Here is a 7,370-nt window from a genome sequence, read left to right as displayed (position 1 = left end):
CCCGCCGAGATCTCTCCAAACTGTCAAACCAAAAACTCTGCTGCTTCTTAAAAATACAAACAGTATCAAACATGCAGCGAATTGCAAACCTTATAAGAATACTATTTTTCCCGTCGGAAACAATTTGTGTTGAATTGTTCCCGGCCGGATTTCTGTGTGGAGAGTTTTAAAATCCCGTGATGTTTCCCGCGGTTGGGTTTACACTTCAGGAAAACTGTCATTTTTGTGTAGACTCATTTCCCGTCGCGGGATTTGAAATCCCGAGCTCCATTTAAAATACACAGGGACTTGAATCCCGTGACACGTTTTCCGAACTGTAAACTAGCCTTAACCACGGCAACTTATTGATAGGTTTTTTATACTCAAATTTAAGTTGAATTTACCTAATTTTGAGTATACCCCAAACAACTCAAAAGTACCTTCCTCCACGGAAGACCTCAACTGAGTCGAATCTCTCGTTTTGTTTTTGACAACACTAATAAGTGCGAAAGAGACGAACAACTCAAAAGTAAGTTAAAAGAACTTATTCTGCAGGTTGTTTTATTTAACCGTGTAGTTTCGCCCTAGGATTCGCCCCAAACAAAAACCACATTAGAGTGAGATGGATAACATGTAAATATCAATTTCTCCCATTTTCTCTTTATACCTTAATCCAGCATTGCGTGTATGCGGAATCGCTTTCAAAGTGGCGAAGGAGTTGCGTGATGTTTAATTTCAAAATTAGATTTACTTCAATCAAGTTGTTCACAACATGGTAATTTTTTGGGAACAGTTTGTGGCGACGGGACTACTGCTCTGAGGACTACATTATGGATATCAATCAAAATAGTAGGTACAATATCTTAAATAGCCAATGATATATAACTCGACCATTATTTTCAAAACATCATATCTACATTCAGGCAAAACGTATAGCGAAAAAAATGTATAGAAAAATTGTAATTTTATTGCATACGGTATTCTGTTGGTTTACACCTAGTATCAGGACAAGGAAAGAAAATAAAACTACCTTTTATTTATCTCTAGTATCCCAATGTTATTATATTAACAGTTTCTTCCTTGACCTGACATAAGGTATACAAATGTAACCAACAGGGTATCGTAAGCTAATAAATTTACAATTACAATTATTCAAAATTCGTATCTAACAAATGTAAACAAACTAAGTTTACTTTGCCAAACGCAAGCTAAATATTGTTCATCTACACATTATAATTGTAATTTTATTGAATACGGTATTGTTTGTATTTTTGTATTTGGTATGTTTATTTGCAGCGACAACCTGTTAGCGTAAGCTTCATATCAGGTTAAGAAAATAAGTATTCTGTCGGTTTACATCCCAGGTTTACACCTAGTATCAGGAAAAAGATAACTACATATCAATTTATTATTATGTCGAAATGTCATTATTTGCGAAAATTTTGTTGATGTGATGTTTTGCCAAGTCGACTGTGCACTCGAAAAAGAAAATCAGTAAGAATAACAAATTTTGGTTTTAATCTATGGCTGTGAACCATTTGGAGATATTTTTTACTTTTAGTTAAAATCTGTCACTTAGAAAGTTTTTAGCAAAATAACCCTTCCAAGGTGATTTGAGTTATAAAAACTCCTTGAACCCTTCTTTGGAGCATGGTTAAGGTTGGACAGAGAAAGGGTAAAATTCACAAACGAAAAAAGCAGTTTTTTTCCACACCGTATGTTAGATCTTCATAAAATCAATCAGCAGTACTGTAACAACATTCTACATACGCTGATTGATTTTTATGAAGATCTGACATACGGTGTGGAAAAAAACTGCTTTTTTCGTTTGCGAATTTTGCGCATTCTCTGTCCAACCTTAAAATTGACAAAGCGATAGTTGAATCCCAGTAAATTTTGTAGAGCTCAATCGGCCCGATTATCAGGCCGATGATCGGGCCGACTAAGCCCGATAACAGGCCGATCAGAGCAGGATATCGGGTTTATATCCTGCAATTTTGCACCATTTGCATAAACCGCGTCAATCTTCGAATATGTCAAACGCATCGACGTAATCGGACCGACGTGAGCCCGATGTCGAACTATAGAAAATCGGGCGATCGTCGTGCTCCTTATTTTGCTCTTCTTCTTATTTTATTCGTTTGGGTTTTCTTTTTATTTCAAATAAAAACAAAAACAGCAATATTTTTTGCTTCAAATTTTTTATTAGCGTCAGATTTTTTCAAGCAGAGATGCCAGATTTGCAGACAAGTCTGCAAATTCGCAGACTTTTAATTTAAGCTGCAGATTTTTTCGATGACGCAGATATTTGCAGATTTTCTAGTTAGGTTGCAGATATTTGCAGATTTTTTAGTTTGGTTGCAGATATTTGCAGATATTTGAATATAAAGGCTTTTGGTTACACTAGCTTTCCTGACATTTTTGTTCTTCCCAGACTTTTAAAATTATTATTGCAGACATTTGAAAAAAGTACCTGGCATCTCTGTTTTCAAGTATACTTATCTAAACTTATGAGCAGTCAAGCGGGCACCCTCAACATCAAAATCGAGTACCATTTGTTTGATTTCTTCAGTACCGTTGCGTGATCCTACGGCACAAATTTGTTTCGTGTTATTGGCTCTGATTCGTTACACACCACCCGATTCTAGTGCAACCAGGTTACGAGTGGACTCTCCAATTTTAACGTCCCACAGCTTGACGGTACTGTCGTCGGAGCTAGTGATTCCGAAGCGGGAATTGAACAGTAAAAAGGTGACAGCTGATTGATGCTTGTTGGGGCCAGATAGCATTTGCAAGCATTGGCCAATGATGATGTCCAAAACCTTGAGGGTCGGGTCAGCATTCCCTTATTCCAGAATATTTTTCCGGAGCTCCATTCCGGATGTTAAACTCTGGTGGCCCATCAAATCATGCTTGCAACTCTCCGCTTTCACGTTCCACACGCGAACCGACGTGTAAAGCGAGCCAAATACGATGTGAATACCATCAAACTAGCGAGTACACTTGATTAGTGTGGCCATGTAGCGTACGGAGATACTCTTGTCGTTCAGGATTCCACACCTTAACCATGCAGTCCCGCAACTACTAGCATACCATCGTACTGAACACAGCGAACAGCAGCCAAATGACAGGTAAGCAAGTGCCCTCGATAACGTCCCAGAATCGTAGAGTCGCATCGCGAGAACCACTGATGACTTTATTTCCGTGTAAATGCATACAACGAGCAGTCTAAGTGTGGCCATATAGCGTATGCAACAGTTGGCCAGTTTCAGCGTTCCACACCTTCAACGTGCGGTCAGTACTGCCGAAGATGATTATGTTTCCGGCCTTTTGTGACGACCAGAGTCCACCTGTGTGGTTAACCAATGTTCGAAGGCACTTTCCGGTGTTGGCAAACCACACTTTGAACGTATTGTCGTCGGAACCGGATTGCCGCAGAACTGAAGGCACGTGATAACGTGGTCATCGAAACCTTTTAGTACTTTAGCCGTACGAATCGGTCTCGAGCGCCAGTTCACCTCGATGATGTGTTGTCGCATGTACGCCACTTTCCATTGGGACGAAATGGGAGGCATATTGCTGGCATGGCCCCGTTTCGGACGGTCACCTCCCATCGCTTCCATCACGATGGCAGCTTCCTTGCTATTTTCCTTCTCTTGGTTCCAGGTAGGACAGCACTTGAAGTGCGAGCTCCTTCAGAGCAAGTAAAATAAAATCTCGCGGGAATTGGGATTCGATAACCGTCAACATGTGCCGCACCTGGGTCGGGCCGTAATGTTCGGTCAGCAGATCTACTGTCACCAGACGTTTGACGGTCCATCGCTAGAAGTGTTGCAACGAATCGTTTACCTCGGGAGGAGGATTATACTTCGGAGTCTTTCGCTCTCTCATCGTTGAGGATGTTGGCGTTGAAGTAAGATTAGACGGACTGAGTAAAGTTCTCGGCGAATCTAAAGCTAACCGTTTCATACTACTAAAGTTGAGGGACTCCGACTTTGCGTTGTCACAGTTATTCCCTACGGTTCCGGATCCCATAGTACGACCGGTGCCGCTTCTGAACAACATCCGATTCTCAGTCAACTTGCGCTTCCGATACGTGCTTCCGGAACCGAGATCATGAGCTAAAATATTTTCCGCAGCATCCATGTCGATATAGCTGTACAAATCAACGTCTCGTGAAGGCAGTTCGTCCTCGATGCTTGCAAGACCGCCGAGATCGGTGCCACCATGTCCTTCATCATCAGGGTAATCTCGCCATGTGTAAGTTTCCTCATCCTATCCTTCCTCGCAATCGGCTTAGTTTTCGTCATCGCACTCGTGCTCTTCTACAGCAGCAGCCAGCTCTAGTGACATAGACATAAGGTACTTCTGTGAAATTAATACGTAATCATATTAATTTACGATAAAATGGTATCGTCCAATTTTGTACGTACCGAAATCTAAACTAATACACAGGAAAGCCATACGTGAAGCAATGGGACTCATCCAACTCGGACGAGTTTGCAATTGTAATGTTACAGTAGCACGATGATCGGATGAGAGCAACTTATGGGCAGGTTAATGTGTCTTAATTAGTATCCAGCGTGGACTACCGTGTAGATCAGGTTTAAACAGTTTTTCCTAAGAAAGTCCTTCACAAGTGCCAAGAAAACGAATAAACTACCAAATGTGATGACCCCGCTCAACACCTGAAAAAACAACATACGTGATTAAATTTTAATACATTATACATTGGTTGTTTATCTATAGCAAGTTGGATTGGCCTAGATTTTTCTTAGTGGTTGTCGTAGAATGAAGTAAAACGATAGTAGGATGGCACGTGGAATATCCAGTCGAAAGCAAATTTAGTAAGCCAAGTCGGTCAGGAGAGTAATGTCGATTTCCGCATTGCTTTTTGTTATTCGGGTCCTGCGTGGTCGTGACAAGTCGGCTCCAGCTCAACATATGCTGAAACGCACCTGGGAAACGCCATCATGGTATCGAAAGATTCGGTGTTTTGAAATCTAGCGGATTTATGTAGAACACGATCAGCAGCTTCGTAATGCTGAGCGTTTAGATGATTTTCCTTAGAAACGTAGCATGGCGGAGATATCCATCAATACTTCAGCCAATCGATGTGTTATGTTTAGGTCCAATATTATGACCGGTTCGTAGAAGAGGCACCTGGCAAATAGTATTTTATTTTATTTATGCATTCACCAGGAACAGTTTGGTGTGATCGTTTATTTTTGGTATATGCATGAGCATTGGTTTGCTTCTCGATATAATACTGTCAACTTACAATAAACTTCAGCGGCGATGAGGTATGTTTGCGTCTTTGACTGTCTGCAGGCAGAGCAAGCTTTGAGCTTCTGCTTTGTAAAAAAGTATATTTCAATGTCTGAGGTTTCCAGTTGCTGCGGTTGATACTTTCCAAGTATCCAAATATTAAAAAATCTTCATGAAAAGTAATCAATGTATTTGGGGGAATTGGTAGTATTTCTGATTGATTTTCGTGAAGATTTTTCCAATGTATAGTGGTCCGATTCCAGAATTTAGGATGACAAAAACATTTGTGACTAAGCTACTGGTTCTAGAAATTTCATGTCTTCGGAACAAATAATCTGTGTCAATTCAGGCATCTTTTGAGATGGGTGACATTAGGGTTGTCCAAACCCTAATGAAACAAGAAGAGATAAAACAATCAAGTGTTCCGCAAAAGTGTAGTACAACCTTTTTCAACCAACTTTGCGGAGGAAATCATACTTCTAAGTTTAATGGTTTTAATTTTACAGCCATTATAATGTTGTGTGATAGGGCAACCCTAAAACATTCAGTTTTTTTCATTATAACTTTAAATATTTTTTTACTTCAATAGTGTCTTCACAAAACTTTTAGAGCTTAAAGAGACGAATATTGTTTATATAGACAGATTTCAGATAGCTCGTTTAGTTAAAAAGTTATGAGCATTTTTAGCAAAAAAATACGCGTGAATAAATTCGATTTTGTAACTCTGTGATCATTCACATATTTGAGTGTGTTCTTGGATGGCCACGCGGACCGTCATTCTGATATTTAGTTTTCGGTGTATGGATCACATTCTGACAGGGAGTGAGTTACTCCATATCACTATCACTGGTCATGTCGACATGGAACGTGTTGACCAGTGGATATGAGAGCTTTCTTTTTAGTTGATTCAATTGAAGGCATGGACCTAGACTTCTGGAATCGAGGATAGAGATTTCCTGATTTGACCGATACATGATCGCGCGAGTGCGGGGGACTGTAGGTTCACGCTTGAGATCGCGTTTGAATGTTTATAAGTGCTGAGACGTTCATATTATCACGGTGATGTTATCATGTCTGCGAGAGCGCGGGTGTAGGTTGCATGGATGATAACGAAGGGCTCAAGCATTTGTATGTTCGTTTGTCGCGTGTATGTGACTTCGTGAGTATAAGTTCGATTTTTATGTCGCCATGGAACGTGTAGTTTGGTAGATATGAGCATCAACTTTTTGATTGGTCTACCTGAAGGCATTGGACTTATGCTACTAGGACCGAGAATTGTAATATCACGAGGACACATTATTTTTATAAACGTGATGCCATTCGCATGTTCGCGTGTTCTTCATTGATCGCGCGTGCACGTCTTGGTCCAACTGAAAGCATGAGTTTGGGCTGCTAGGATCAATGGTAGAGACTTGCGGACGTTACCGATTCATGATTGCGCGAGCGGTGGGTTGATGCTTGAGACCGCGTTAGCAAATTTTTAGGTGCAAACGTTCACTTAATTACCAGGGTGTTTGAATTTTTGTAACATCGCGGGCGTTTGCATTTGTAAAATTCTAAAATTCTAAAATTCTAAAATTCTAGAATTCTAAAATTCTAAAATTCTAAAATTCTAAAATTCTAAAATTCTAAAATTCTAAAATTCTAAAATTCTAAAATTCTAAAATTCTAAAATTCTAAAATTCTAAAATTCTAAAATTCCAAAATTCCAAAATTCTAAAATTCTAAAATTCTAAAATTCTAAAATTCTAAAATTCTAAAATTCTAAAATTCTAAAATTCTAAAATTCTAAAATTCTAAAATTCTAAAATTCTAAAATTCTAAAATTCTAAAATTCTAAAATTCTAAAATTCTAAAATTCTAAAATTCTAAAATTCAAAATTCTAAAATTCTAAAATTCTAAAATTCTAAAATTCTAAAATTCTAAAATTCTAAAATTCTAAAATTCTAAAATTCTAAAATTCTAAAATTCTAAAATTCTAAAATTCTAAAATTCTAAAATTCTAAAATTCTAAAATTCTAAAATTCTAAAATTCTAAAATTCTAAAATTCTAAAATTCTAAAATTCTAAAATTCTAAAATTCTAAAATTCTAAAATTCTAAAATTCTAAAATTCTAAAATT

At 38.3% G+C, this 7,370-nt stretch overlaps 1 pseudogene; it reads right to left on the bottom strand.

Annotated features, from left to right (window-relative positions):
• Positions 1–2,477: 2,477 nt before the first annotated feature.
• Positions 2,478–6,791, bottom strand: LOC131695528 (F-box/WD repeat-containing protein 7-like; annotated as a pseudogene).
• Between the last annotated feature and the right edge of the window lie 579 nt (positions 6,792–7,370).

The sequence above is a fragment of the Topomyia yanbarensis genome, unplaced genomic scaffold (assembly GCF_030247195.1).
Source record: "Topomyia yanbarensis strain Yona2022 unplaced genomic scaffold, ASM3024719v1 HiC_scaffold_401, whole genome shotgun sequence".
Taxonomy (NCBI): domain Eukaryota; kingdom Metazoa; phylum Arthropoda; class Insecta; order Diptera; family Culicidae; genus Topomyia; species Topomyia yanbarensis.
Note: the sequence above shows the minus strand (reverse complement) of the source record. Positions and strands in the feature narration are given on the sequence as shown.